Source organism: Myotis brandtii, unplaced genomic scaffold (genome assembly GCF_000412655.1).
Source record: "Myotis brandtii unplaced genomic scaffold, ASM41265v1 scaffold657, whole genome shotgun sequence".
Taxonomy (NCBI): domain Eukaryota; kingdom Metazoa; phylum Chordata; class Mammalia; order Chiroptera; family Vespertilionidae; genus Myotis; species Myotis brandtii.
Window position 1 is genome coordinate 653,380 of NW_005370552.1, and position 14,158 is coordinate 667,537.

At 42.0% G+C, this 14,158-nt stretch overlaps 1 long non-coding RNA gene across 1 annotated transcript in view; it reads left to right on the top strand.

The window, feature by feature from the left end:
• LOC106723843 overlaps positions 1–8,996 on the top strand; it is a 109,848-nt gene extending 100,852 nt beyond the window's left edge. Inside the window, exon 7 of the long non-coding RNA XR_001359572.1 lies at positions 8,830–8,996. This is a non-coding gene — a long non-coding RNA (uncharacterized LOC106723843). The remainder of the gene's footprint in view (positions 1–8,829) is intronic.
• Positions 8,997–14,158: the final 5,162 nt, after the last annotated feature.

The window sequence follows — 14,158 nt, forward strand, 5'->3', positions numbered from 1 at the left end:
ATTTGGAAACAGCCTAAGTGCCCATCAGCAGATGAGTGGATTAAAAAACTGTGGTACATCTACACAATGGAATACTACGCTGCTATAAAAAAGAAGGAATTCTTACCATTCACAGCAGCATGGATGGACCTGGAGAGCATTATGCTAAGTGAAATAAGCCAGGCAGTAAAAGAAAAATACCACATGATCTCACTCATTTATGGATAATAAAGAACATTATAACCTGATGAACAAAAAGATAGATACAGAGGCAGAGAAGCATTGAACAGACTGTCAAACTACAGTGGGAAGGCTGGGGAGTGTTGGGGGGCAGTAAGAGATCAACCGAAGGACTTGTATGCATGCATATAAGCATACCCAATGGACACAAGACACTGGGGGTGGCGGGTGGGGTGAGTATATGTGCCAGGGGGTATGGGAGGTCAGAGGAAGGTCAATGGGGGAAAAAAGGAGACACGTACTACTATCTGTAATACTTTAAAAAATTTAAAAAAATTTATGAGAACAGCCCAGCCGGTGTGGCTCAGTGGATTGAGTGTCAACCCATGTACCAAGAGGTAGCCGGTTCAATTCCTGGTCAACATACATGCCCAGGTTGTGGGCTCGATCTCCAGTAGGGGGCATACAGGAAGCAGTCAATCAATGTTCCTCTCTCATAGATGTTCCTATGTCTCTCTCCCTCTCCCTTCCTCTCTCTCTAAAAATCAATAAAAAATCATATTTTAAAAATATGGCTCTTCAACCAATTTCAAGGTACTCCTTAACTTCAGGCACAAATATCCTGTTTCTTCAATTATTTATGGTATATCAAAGTTTCCAGTTCTCCCACCTTCCTGGTAATTGGGCTCTGACATGCTCTAGTTTGGCAGTGTTCTCCTTTCTTTAGCCTTCTCAGATATAGTCTGACCAAGCCTGGTTCTTAATGTCTATGTTGGCAGTCATGTTGTCCTGTTGACTCATATTGAGTTAAGAAAACCCCCAGGGGCTTTTCAAAGGGAGCTGAGTTTCCCCTCACTGGAGCCATTGACCATTTGAATCCAGGACAGGTGTTTATGTTATCTTAATTGCATTTCATCTTGTTTCTTTCAAGCATTCCTTCCATCCAGTTGAGATCATGAGTCCTGATTCTATCTTCTGTATGTCAGGGCTTCCATCCAGCTTTGGCCCCCATATATTTTCTAGGTACAGCCTTTATATCTTCATCCTTGGGGATAAAATTTGAAATGGATGAGACTGAATGCTGATCCCTGTGGCCTTTCACTCAATCCATTTGACCATTAATTTATTCATTCACTTGCCCATCCTTTCAATAAACTTTAGTTAGAGGCTACTCTGTTCCAGGCACAGTGCTAGCTGCTAGAGAACCTGAGGCAAATAAAACATGACTTTTTCTCTCCAAGAGTTCAGCATCCAACAGAAAGACAGTCTGCTTCCAAACCCTGTTCTGTGATAGTCTATTTGTCATCAGGATACTCACATCCTGTTGTGTATTTCTAATCTTATCTATCACCTGTCAGATAACCCTCCCATTTCCCTACCACCTGCTGTCCTTATAAAGCAAGGGCCAAGAACCTGGAATTTGAGGAGAAAGACCCAGAGACCAAGAGTGTCAAAATGCAGTGGGCTCTATAGAGGGAAGTGTAAAGGGAAGGAGACAGAAAGAGAAGTGGAAAGGGGAAGGAAAGCCCAGAAGAGGCTGGAAGGGAAGGAACCCTTTTAACCTCTTGGCTGGTTGGAAGTCCAGTGTAGCTGGTTGGATGCAGTTGAATGTATGTGTGAGGGAATGTGCACAGGTCAGGACATGCTTGTGTAACCAGTATGCAGCTGAGCATAGCCTCCGATGTAAACAAAGCAGCACTTGTTTGTTTAACTCTATTCAGGGAAGGGAATCTTCCCCAAAACCTGAATGCAAATTGAGCATGTCTCATTTCTACTCATTGTTAGGTAAGTGTTTGTTACAGCAGGACACTTCAAGTCACAACTGAGCAATTAGAATAGCCATCCAAGATGTGAAATGTCTGAACTCCAAGCTTGACTTAGTATTAATTATTTTCCCTGCCTATCTCAGGCCTCTTAAACTGAAAGATACCACCTCCTCCATTTGTTAGCTGCTGTTTTGTTGCAGCCATTGTTGATGCTGAAAGAGGGAAGAGAGGCCAGGAAGCATACACCTTCAACTTGACAGAGTGGCTTTGCTCTGCCTGGGTCTTAGTTTTAGATGGTTAAAGCTTAGGTCCCAGCTGGCATCCCTGGTGGGCATGGAAGATGAATAAAGCCAACTCTCTCCCTCCTGGGTTGTTCTCCTGTGCCCTTCAGGGGTTCCAATGGCTATAGACCTCTATCCCCCTATAGTTCTCTTGACCTCTGGCTATTAACCATCAAGGGTGATGGCATAGAACTGTTCTTAAGTTTGAAATCTGGCAGGACACCTTCAGCCTCTTTCTGCTGAGATTGTCTTGCACTTCTGGTCAAGGCCCAAGTTGGCTCTATGTCAGCTCTCCCTCTTCCATGGCCACTTCAGATACATGGGGTACACTCTTGCATCTCTTGTCCTAATATACCCTGGAGTCAAGGGTCAACCCAAGGCAGCAGTCTCTACTGACTTGGCCACAAAAGCTCTTAATGGCCCTTCTCTCATACCTAGCCCATGCCATCTCACAGCCCACTTTAGATTTCCTACCTAAGGGTGAGATTCCCTGGGACTCCCAACTACAGGGAACATATTGAAAAACACCTTGAAGGCCCCTCACTGGGCTTGGGTTGTAAAAGGGGGAGAAGAAGGCATTCACTGCAGAGTTATGGCTCTTCACCAATCTCCTCACATACAATTTTTTCTTCTCATACATTGACCCCCCTTTTTTTCTTGAAATTGGAGATGGGGTTCAAGAGTCCTTAAGAACAGCCATTTAAGAAAGAAGTTTGATGTTACCTTCTAAAGTCAAGCATTTACATACCTAGGTACCCAAGAGAAACCCTGGCATAGCCAATAGGAAGGCATAGGGATAAGTTAATGGGAAGATGACATGTAGGCTATTAGCAAGGTCTTGACTTTTATTTTGGGTAGTGGCTTTGCTAGTGCTTATGAAGTGTACATGGACTAATGATAAGAGTATACTATTAGCCAATGATTATTAATAATCAAATAATCTGCATGTGATAGCCAAAACTTAGTTTAATTTAAAACATAGAAAAAGAATAAAAAACTGAGGTAGGGAGAATCCAATTGTGGAAGTATACATTGTTTTACCAAGGGGAAAAAGATATATCTGCAGGTAAGATGCCTCCACATAGGCAACACCTGAAATGGACCTTGAAGGATGAGAAGTTCACTATATAGAGGAAGGGGAAGCATTCCAGGAACAGCATGTTGGAGAGCAAAGCAGCACAACAGAGTCTGGCTTCCTCAGAGAACAGTAATAAAGCTCAGGGTGTTCCCACCTAGAGTTGGGTGGCAGTGATGAGAACAGAAGCTGGAGAGGTAGGGAGGAGGTCAGGATGCAGAAGTCCTATGTTCCCTGGCAATGAGTGTGGAACTTATCCTTGGGCCTCATGGCAGGAAACAGCAAAAGTATTATGTAGGAGGCTGTAATTATGAGCCCCTAGAAAATTCTTGTACCAAAATGGGGAATCTCTTGAACTCACATATAAAAACGATTGGCAACCCTGCTACATATGGTGGAGGGTGATGAGGACTGGCAAGGTAAATGCTAAAAAGATAGAGCCCCAATAGATTTATTTGTTTTTAAAAAGACAGCCCCGTGGGTTTCATGGATGTTGACTAAAAAATGGGCAAGGGATGGTTTATATCTATGGTTCAAAATCATAAATACAGAATGACTGACAGCTCTGAGAATATAGATGGTTATTGATTTGGTGGGAAAAGGATTAACAGGAAAGTTTGGCTAATTCTCCAAAGGTGATCCTAAGAAAAATTAAAAACCATTAACAAAGAAATATTAGTACACTTCATTGATGATGCTTCTGGGTTTCTTGTGTGTTGCCTGCATCAGCCACTCCTCCCCTGACAAACCCATGCAATTTAATCTTTCAATTCATTCTATTCCACTAGCAAAGCTCACCTACCATCACAAGTCAGGTAGTATGTTGGATGTTGGAAATACCAAGATGGATAAGTTAAAGCTCATATTCTTATTGAGGTTACAGCCAAGGAGTAACATAAACCATCAACAAATATTTATAACTAGAGGCCCGGTGTATGAAAATTCATGTACTCGGGGGGTCCCTCAGCCCAGCCTGCACCTTCTCGCAGTCAGGACCCCTCACGGGATGTCCACCTGCTGGCTCACAGCCATCAGCCTGGCTCATGGCTGAGCGGCGCTCCCCCTGTGGGAGCACACTGACCACCAGGGGGCAGCTCCTGTGTTGAGCATCTGCCCCCTGGTGGTCAGTGTGCATAATAGCAACTGGTCATTCCTAGTTGTTCTGCTGTTAGGGTCAATTTGCATATTACCCTTTTATTATATAGGATGATATTTGACCGTACTAGAATAGAGTTACATGCAAGTTACTATAGGAATATAGAAGAGGGGTAACTGGTACTGACAAAGTGGGATGTCAAAAATAGGGTGGCACTTGATATGAAGGTTAAAATTTGAGCAGAAGTTGGACAAGCAGATGACAGGGAAGAGAGAACAGTAAGAACAAGGCCTGAAGGTGAGCCTACCAAGAGTAGGGTGGAGTTGGGTTGGAACAGGCCTTCCAGATCTTTCTCAAAAGTGTCAGCCTTATTCTACATCCCAAGGTTCTTAAGCAGGGTGGTTCCAGGAGCAGATCTGGGTGTTTGTAATAGGGCCCATGACCATTCGTGGAAGGTGGAATGAAGGGGGCCAAGGTTGAGGTCACAGAGAACAGCTGAGAGGCATCCTGAGAGTCTATCAAGGGGCTCTGGGGTGGAAAGACAGTGATGAAGGGAACAGAAAAGGCCTTGGTTGTGAGGTAAGTCATTCCCTTTCCTGCCAGCCACATGGATGAACTGTGTGTGAGGGACATGGGCATGTGAGGAGGATGGAACACAGGCAGGGAAAGGGAGTGGATTTGGGAAGGGCTGCAATGGCAGGAAGGGTGTTTCCATTGTACACCTGCCAAAAGAAACCTGTGAATCAGTGGATGGCATGTCTGATTACCCAGAAGACTTTACAGTCTCAACTTATCTGGACTGCTATGGACTTTGGTAATTCCACACTGCCTTAAAAGTATGGCAACCAAGGGGTGGGGTCCACCACAGTGCCTTTTCTCAAATGTAGATAATATCTATACCACTCACAAGCCTATTACAGGGGAACTCCTTTGTAGAAGGCACATACGATGGGAAGATTGATAAAGAGCAAGAGAAACATCTTTTTAAAGGACTGCAATACTCATACCAAATTGGAGTGACCTTTCTTTTGTAAGAATTGAGCTATATCAGTCATCAATAATATCAAGATATCTCCTATTTAAAGAGTGTCCACTACATATTGGAAACTGTGTTAAATGCATTTCTACATGATCTTACACGCAGTCAACATTATTAGCGCCCTTTTACAGGTGAGGGAATAAGGCTGAGAAGGTCCTGATGCACCGGTCATCAGATGGGGTCTAGAAATATTTTCCCTATTTGAATTTATGATGGTGTTGCTTGTAATCTGACCTGTATATTGTTTCCTTTGCTAATGCTCAGAATGCTGGCCGCAATTGTGTTAGATAAAAAACCCTTCCCTTCTTCCCACACTACAAAGTTGCAGGTTCTTTGAAAAACTGGCCACTATGGGAATTATGTTAGTAAAAGTCTAGTAAAAGATTCAGCAATTCCTAGTATTCTGTTGGCATCAGCTGATACTTAACACTTCAGTAGTTAGAAGATGGAAAATAATTATTCTGTCTAGCTGGGAGATTGGGTGATAAAAGGAAACTTTTGGCTGCTGATTAAATTGTTTATTTAAGCATGAGCTTAGCTACATCTTTGGTATAATGTACTGGAGAAAGAAGATAGGGATCTGTCCTCCTGGAGAGACACCCACAGGGTGGATGTAATTCCCACCCTCTCCACAACTTTCTGTGTCAAAATCTTGTCTGGCTGTGGATTTTGAGAACTTTATGAGGCTAGAATTGGGCAGAATGACAGTGTTAGGTCCAGAGAAGTGTTATGATAGTGCTGACAAGGTCAGTGAACAACCTGGAGTCCGGGTCCCTTGATTTCTGGTTTTGTGGTCTTTCATTGTTTTGTGCTATTCCAAGTGTGTGCTGCCCCTACAAGACATTTTTTGCCTTCTCCTCCTGGCATTTCTCTGCATTCTCCTGGCTTATGAAACAAAAATTGACTTTCTTCTCTTTTTTCACTGTTTTCCTTTACTTGCTTCCCCCTTCTCTGTGTTAGATCATGTATAATTTGTATGTAATGTATAATTTAAGCCCACAATTTGTCCATGTTTTGAATATAGACAAGCTCGACCTTCTAGAAAAGTACCAGTCCAGTAATCAGCAAATTTCAGCCCACAGGGCAAATTTAGCCTGTGCCTGTTTTTATAAATAAAGTTTTATTAAAACACAGCCATACTCATTTGTTTATGTACTGTCTATGGCTGCTTTCACACTAAGTGGCAAAGTTGAGTAGCTACAGCAGAGACTGTATGACCCACAAAGCCTAAAGTGTTTACTATCTGGCTGTTTATGGGAAAGTTTGCTGACCCCCTGCACTAGACAAAGATATTACAAGCTACATTCTAATTTAGGTCATTTCTGCCCCAAGAGAGCCACAGGCCTAACTTTTATGCCAGCATAAAATGTGAGATCTCAGATGTGTTTCCACTGAACCACCGAGGATAAAAATTCAGCAAGAATGCTGTGATTCACTAACTAAATTAGGATTTAGTTTCTAAATTTTAATTTTTGATATTCTGAGCACTAAGGAACACTCCTTAACATTGTATAATTTACTAATTAGAATGTAAGCTTCTCTTCGACAGAGACTTGCTCTGTTTGTATCACACTATACTGTATCTCAAATGGTTGCTCATTTGGGGCTTTTGTCTTGCCTCATTCCACAGGGCACTATTAGCATTGTATTTGTAACTGAGACCTCCTGAAACATAACTCCGTAATTGTGTCCCATAGAGTAGTGCAACTCAGCCTAATAGTTGTTGAAAGGAAATCACAGATGGACTTTCTCTGCTTACCTTCTAGACCCACTAGCTTCTCAGCAACTTCTAATGCTGCAGCTCATATTCTAAACCTTCCCTGTGTCAGGTTTGGGAAGCTGTCATGAAGAACTGGGCTGATTTTGTTTGTGGTTTATGTTCAAACTTTGACATGTTATTTCTGAGAGATGTGAAAAAGGCACTTGCTAGGCTGTCTGCAACATTTTCTCCTAAGGGGCAAACCAAAAAGTGTGTGGGATTTCAAGGTCTGCTTTTCTTTGCTTTCTTCAGGTAAGCTTGTTGAGAAGGAGGAAACATTTGTGCTGCTCAGCAGATTTGAGAGACCGGTGGGAATGCCTGTTTATTTGTCTTTTGATCACAAAGCCTAGAGTTTGACTCCAAGGCCAGAAGGTCTTAAAGCCTCTTCATCTTCTCCCCTTGAGACTTTAATCTCTATTGTGACATTCTTTTGGCCCATGGGGGAGGGGCTCTCACAAGTGGACAAAAAAATCTCCTCGGAGTGTCTGTCCTCTACCAGGGACTGTGGTTCCTTCTGAGGTTGGCTCCAGAGCTTAACCTCTCTCTCTCCTTTGTTCTACAAATAACCAAAAGAAGGGAAAACAAAGCCACCCACACTCCCCCAAATTCCACTAAACATTAATTTGGGGGAGTGAATCTTTAGTGTTTCAAGCCACATCTTATCACCTGAGCATCCGAGAACTGAAGTGAGGTGGAGACACGCAATGTGCAATTCACTCATTTCAAAGATGAGGACACGGCAGTCTGTAGGGGTCCTGGGACCTGCTTTAATCACGCAGCTTCTCCAGAAAGGTTGCTGGGCCATTTGCCCTCCACACTACATGTTGTGTATTACCCCAGGCGGTTTTCAGGGCACCCTACAGCCCAGTGCATTGTAAGCTGCCCATGACTAGCTTTAAACCCTAGTGAGCAAAGACAATTTTCTTTGAATCAGCACGCCACATCACACGGCATTCCCCATAGGGGGACATATTGAGAAAATGAAATTCAAGTCACCCTTCTGGTATGCTTTTTACTCCCTTTTCTGATGACACACAGAAAGATGCCACTGATTCTGGAGGTGAGCTGACAGGAGCTAGTAAGGGCAATCTGGGGCTGAGGACACAGGAGCCCCCAGGACTTTGCTGCCTACACAGGGCTTGCTTCTCCAAGTAGTGGAGCAACCTTTGAGTACATGGCTGCACCCACATCCCACCCCCTTACTTGGCACTAGGTTGAGTGAACACTTGGGTATTCAGTGACCTCAAGAGATTGTGAACTGATTTTGAACTTGCTTCCTCAAGTCATTTCGTTTCACAGTAGATTGCTTTATGTCTTTTCTTTAACAAATAAATAAAAATAAATAAAAAGTCTTTAGCTTGGCAAAATGATTTTAATCCTGCAGAAAAACGTAAAGGTAAAAGATGAAACTACAAGAGCAAACCCTTGTGCTCCCTGAATCTCCTGGAAAAAGAGGGCAGGCGGGACTCCTGTGCACAAGGCAGGAGCTGCTTTTGCAGAAATGGAAATGTCCCCTGTCTTTTCTTCCACACTAAGTTGCTTCATTATATTTTCAGGCAAGCCAGTCATGGGTTCCTGGTGTGCAGTGCTGTCTTTTTCAATTAATGCTTTTCACAGAAGTTCAGGTTTTAAACATATTCCCCTCTCTTCCCAGGTCTGTTACATTTCCCAGAATGGTTCCCAGCTCTGGAGATAATTCCTTTTCGGGGAACCTACATTTCTCACCTGCTGATTGCAATTAGCTACTGCCAGCTGGGGCCTGGTGTGCAGCTGAAAAGCTAACAAGAAGTGGAGACCACGCGGAACCCAGACAGGGCAGAGAATGTGAATAAATAAGGAATGGTGGCTGTGTTTATGAGATAATCCTGTGAATTCGAGGTTTCCGGACCCTCTGGATGGCCCTTGCTCTTATGGCTATGTGAGCCCCACCCTTCCCTTACTATTTTTCCCCCCTCTGGATTTGTAGCCTATACTTTTAACATCATAGTCACAAATTTACTACTAAGTAAATTTTGTTAGACAATAAGCAGCCTCTGAAGAAAAATGAAATCCGATCAGGACTTCTGTTCCAATAATGTTTCTGAGTTGTGGTGGATTCAGGCAGACCCTGAATGCAGGTCTTAGAGCTAACTTTGAACATGAAAGCTGGCAGGGCTTGGACAGATCTCAGGGCCCACCAAATCCAAATCCCCAAAGAATGGATGAGGACATTGAATCCCATAGGGGGAGCACGGCTCATTCAGAATCTTGAAGAAAGCCACAGAGCTGGATGAAGCCCGTCTCCTGATTGCCAGTTCAGTGCTCTAACTACTGAACTACCTTGCCTTTGACTATCATGAGTAGTCAACCAGTATCGTTTGTGAGGAAAGCACCAAGGAGATTTCTGAGGATTAGAAAGTTGTCTCTGTTGGGTAATGTGGTCTCTAACCCAAGGAGACAGTTCTTTCTTTCCTCATGGGCCAGGCCTGGCCCTAGTACCAAGGTTACACCCTTAGATGTTTTCACCCAGGTTTGCTACCCATGTTCCATGGCTCATAGCTGCTGACCCTGATCCCCTGCCTGCTCCCTAAGGGGAGTATGATCAGCCTTTGGGGCTCCTTTGGGGTTAATACTGCAGGCAACAGTAGAGAACAGACAAACAACCAGGAGGAAGTTAGCAGATATCCCTTATAGCTCCACAGTGTAAACAGAGGGAGGCTGACCTGGTGAAGTCTGCAGCTTTTGGGATCCAGCTGAGTCCTTTACAGCCCTTGCCTACTTTTACTTAGAGGGTTGGGCATTCCCTTGCCAGCTCACTTTCCACTAAGGTAGGCCACCTTGTAGGATTTAGAATCAAAATGTTGGCTAGGCTTTTGGGCAGCAGGCAATTATAAAAAGTACGTAGACTGTGTACTCTACCCCCAGCTCTGTTCTGTGGTAGGCATTACTCTCACCCTCTAATTCTTCATCTGAAATATGGAGACTCATAATGCATGGATCATTTGGTTGCTGAAAAAATTAGGAAAGGAGACATAGGTAAAGGTATGTTCTCTATAAGTGTTCATTTTCCTTCCCTCTAGTACTAAGTTTCCATTTTACAGATGAGGAAAACTGAGGCCAAGGGAAGTGAAGCTACTTTCCCAAGGCCACAGCCTCTTTCATTGCCTCCAGCTACTTACTTTGTCTCCTGTCAGGCATCCAGGGAAGAAACCACAATGTTTTACTAGCAAGATTCATGTGCCATTATAAACACACACACACACACACACACACACAAAAAAAAAAAAAAAAAAACACACACACACACACAACAATATAGAAAGGTTTCCTGTACCCTTTATCCAGTTTCCCCTCAATGGTAACATTATGTCATACTAGAGGCCCGGTGCACAAAATTTGTGCACTGGGGGGGGGTGTCCCTCAGCCTGGCCTGTGCCCTCTCACAGTCAGGGAGCCCTCGGGGGATGTCCACCTGCTGGCTTAGGCCCACTCCCTGGGGGATCGGGCCTGAGCTGGCAGTCAGACATCCCTCTGGTAGCCTGGGAGCCCTTGGGGGATGTCTGACTGACGTCAGTGAGACATCCTTAGCACTGCTGCGGAGGCTTCTGGCTGAGCAGTTCTCCCTCTGTGGGAGCCCACGGACCACCAGAGGGCAGCTCCTGCATAGAGCATCTGCCCCCTGGTGGTCAGTGTACATCATAGCAACTGGTCGTTCCACCATTCAGTCTATTTGCATATTAGCCTTTATTATATAAGATAATATCACAACCATATTGACATGCTATAATCTAACAATCTTTATATTTTCCCAGTTATACTTGCACTGCTTTGTGTATGTATATACTTAGATCTATGCAATTTTATCATATATTCAGATTGATGGATCTAACACACAGTCAAGATACTAAGAAATTTTTTGTTAATCCTCACCTGAGGATATTATTCCATTGATTTTTTAGAGAGGGTGGAAGGGAGAGGGAGAGATAGAGAGAAACATCAATGTGAGAGAAACACATCAATTGATTGCCTCCTGCACACACCCCGACAAGGGCCTGGGCCAGAGAGGAGCCTGCTACCAAGGTACGTGCCCTTGACCAAAATCAAACTGTTTTTCTTATGTATTTGGAATTTTCAGGTTTACCTCAAATGGGAATTTGGTGTTAGTATTTTTCTTACTCTTTTCATGTGGTCATTTCTCCCTGTCAGGCAGTTTTGGATTTGCCTACACCTGATCCACTTGGGTTCCAGGTCTTATATCAGTTGCTCAAAGAGCCCATAAAATGATGATATTGAGGTATTATCAGTCCAGTCACAGAACCATGAGTAGCTTCATGGCATTCTTACTCCAAATTTAACCCATAGTTACCAAACCACATTGCTCTCCTCCAACTTAAACCTGATTCCTTATTCTGGTCTATTGCCAAGCAAGCCTTTAGTTTTGTCCAATTATGGTTTTGAGTTTCTGCTTCATTTCTGTTCTGCAGATACTTTTAAAATCATTTTTGAGCTTCATTGTTTCCTTAATTTTATCTTATAACATTTTATCTATATTCCTATTAATCTATTGGAAAAGATCTTATTTTATTGCCTTGTTTTTTAATTTTCTCTTTACCTGATTTCTACATCTATTTAGAACACCTTATTATATAAGATGTGTTTATACAAACTACCTCCAATCTGTCCTGGCTTGATGAGGAGTAAATAAATAATATATGTAGATAAGTGAGTAATACAATTATATTTTATCTACAGATTATTGTAGTTGTTAAGCATTCATTCAACAAACATCTGTTGGGTGGTTTATTATGTGAGAGCCCCATTTCTAGCCAGGGAGAGAGACAAGTTGATAAGTAATTTCACATGGTATTGAGAGTAGGTACCTAGAAATAGAAATTATAACCTGAAGTAAAAGCTACCCAAGCTAAACCTTACAGTTCAGGTAGAATTTTTCCAGGTGAAAAAAGAGATGGAAGTACATGCCCATCAAAGAGAACAACTGCACAAGGGGAAGTGGAAACTACTGTGTCTGTTAGTAACTGGAAAGGAGGCATGAGGAGATCTAAGGGAAGAAATGAGAGATGATATCATGAAGGGCCTTTTGTACTCTGTTCTTGAGTGTGAATTAGTAGAGAATAATTTATAAATTTTAGGCAGAGGAGTGGCATAATTAGATTTGGATTTTAGGAATATCACTCCAGATTGTAAGAACTTGGGGTCAGATATGGGAAATGATAAGGATATGGATTCTGGCAGCAAACTAGAGTTAGAGAGGATAAAATGGGTGGTAAGGGTGCTTAGGAGGCAGACATGACTGAGCTTAGTGATGGAGAGGCTGAGGAGTCTGTAGAAAGGTAGGAGTCAAGGACAACTCACAAGTCTATGGATTTTTAATTAGGTATACAGGATATTGTCATTGTAAAGGGTATGGGAATGATAATAAACAGGTTTCGAACATGTTGAATTCTAGGAGCTTGTGGTTCTTACAGATGAAGATGTACATTAGTAGGTGGACATGGTAATCTGGAACTCACAAGAGAACTGTGAGAGGCAGGAGGAAAGGCTGTTGATAGCATTGGCACTTAGAATATATACAAGTTGTTAAAATCACCTCAATAATAAAAGCAAATGTAGAAAATTTGTTTGTATTCCATGTATCATTCTACCATCACTTATAAAATAAGGTAATAGGACCTGGAATCATTGTTCCAAGGAAGAGAAGACTCAGAACAATTTTCCTATCTCTCTTGAAGTGCAATGGGATTTTATTATTACCTAGTTCTTATTTACTGCTTGCATCAGGTCCCTCCTCAAGTAAAAAAAAAAAGATGCTTGACATAAATCCAGTTAACTTATTACACGAAGGTCTAGCCTATTCCCCAAGACCTTTCTATTGCACGGGAAAAGCAAAGGGAATGATAACCTGTATGTATTATGTCCACTAAACAACAAAAAATAAATATACTTTGGTTAAACAAAGAGCTTTTGGTTAGACACAAAATAACCTCCCATGCGGCTCTTTGCTAAGTGCAGAAATGGTTTTATACAAAGTTTCAAGGAATATCCACTTTCAAATGCTTCTAAGAATAGAACAAACATTTGTTTTATTGGAAAAATATTAAGATAGCTTAGTACAACCATCAAAATTGTTTAGTATCCCTTCCACTGCCCTCAGGATGAATACAGAATCTTAGTGTGGCTTACATAGCACATCACAATTTCTTCCCTGACTAATTCTCACCTCCTATTTACTCCAGCTCTAAACCTATTGAGTTTCCACTCTCTCCAAAGATCCATGCTCTCTCCCCTTGGGGTCTTCTCTCTATTTGGAAACTCTTCCTCCTGCTTTATACCTCTGTTTCCTCTGATTCATCCTTCAAGTCTCATCTTAGATGCTTCTTCCTTCAGGAAAGAAAACTTTACAGGGATCTTCTAAATTGTATCTGTCCCTTCTATGTGTTAATATTTATTAATTAAATAATTCAATAAATGTGCTTTAAGGGGTCACTATGTATTGGGCACTATGCCAAATTCTGAAAAAAATAAACCTGACTAACAGAGCCTATTGAAGAAGAGAGCAATAAGCAAGTCAACCAATGGTGTTAGTGCAGAAGGTGAAAATGTTCTAAATGTACTAAAATAAAATATACTAAATATAGGGTGGGGCAAAACTAGGTTTATAGTTGTGAGTACATGAAACACAGAGTTTATTCTTGTATTATTATTTACTAGTGGCCCGGTGCATGAAATTCGTGCACATTAAAAGAGAATTAATTAGAGGAAATATTTTAATATTGCTTTTAGATGTACTGAGTACACAGGAAAAAATTTTAAGTAAAACAAATTCCTAAAACTCTTTGTAATATCTTACTCTTCTGAAATACTTTTTCTACTCAGAATTGCTGATATCTGTGTTTTTCCACAGATGATGTTTCTCTATGCCCCCCCCCAAACACCATTAATGTGGAATTTCTTAAAAGAGTGCTCTACTATTGTATCCAGGATTT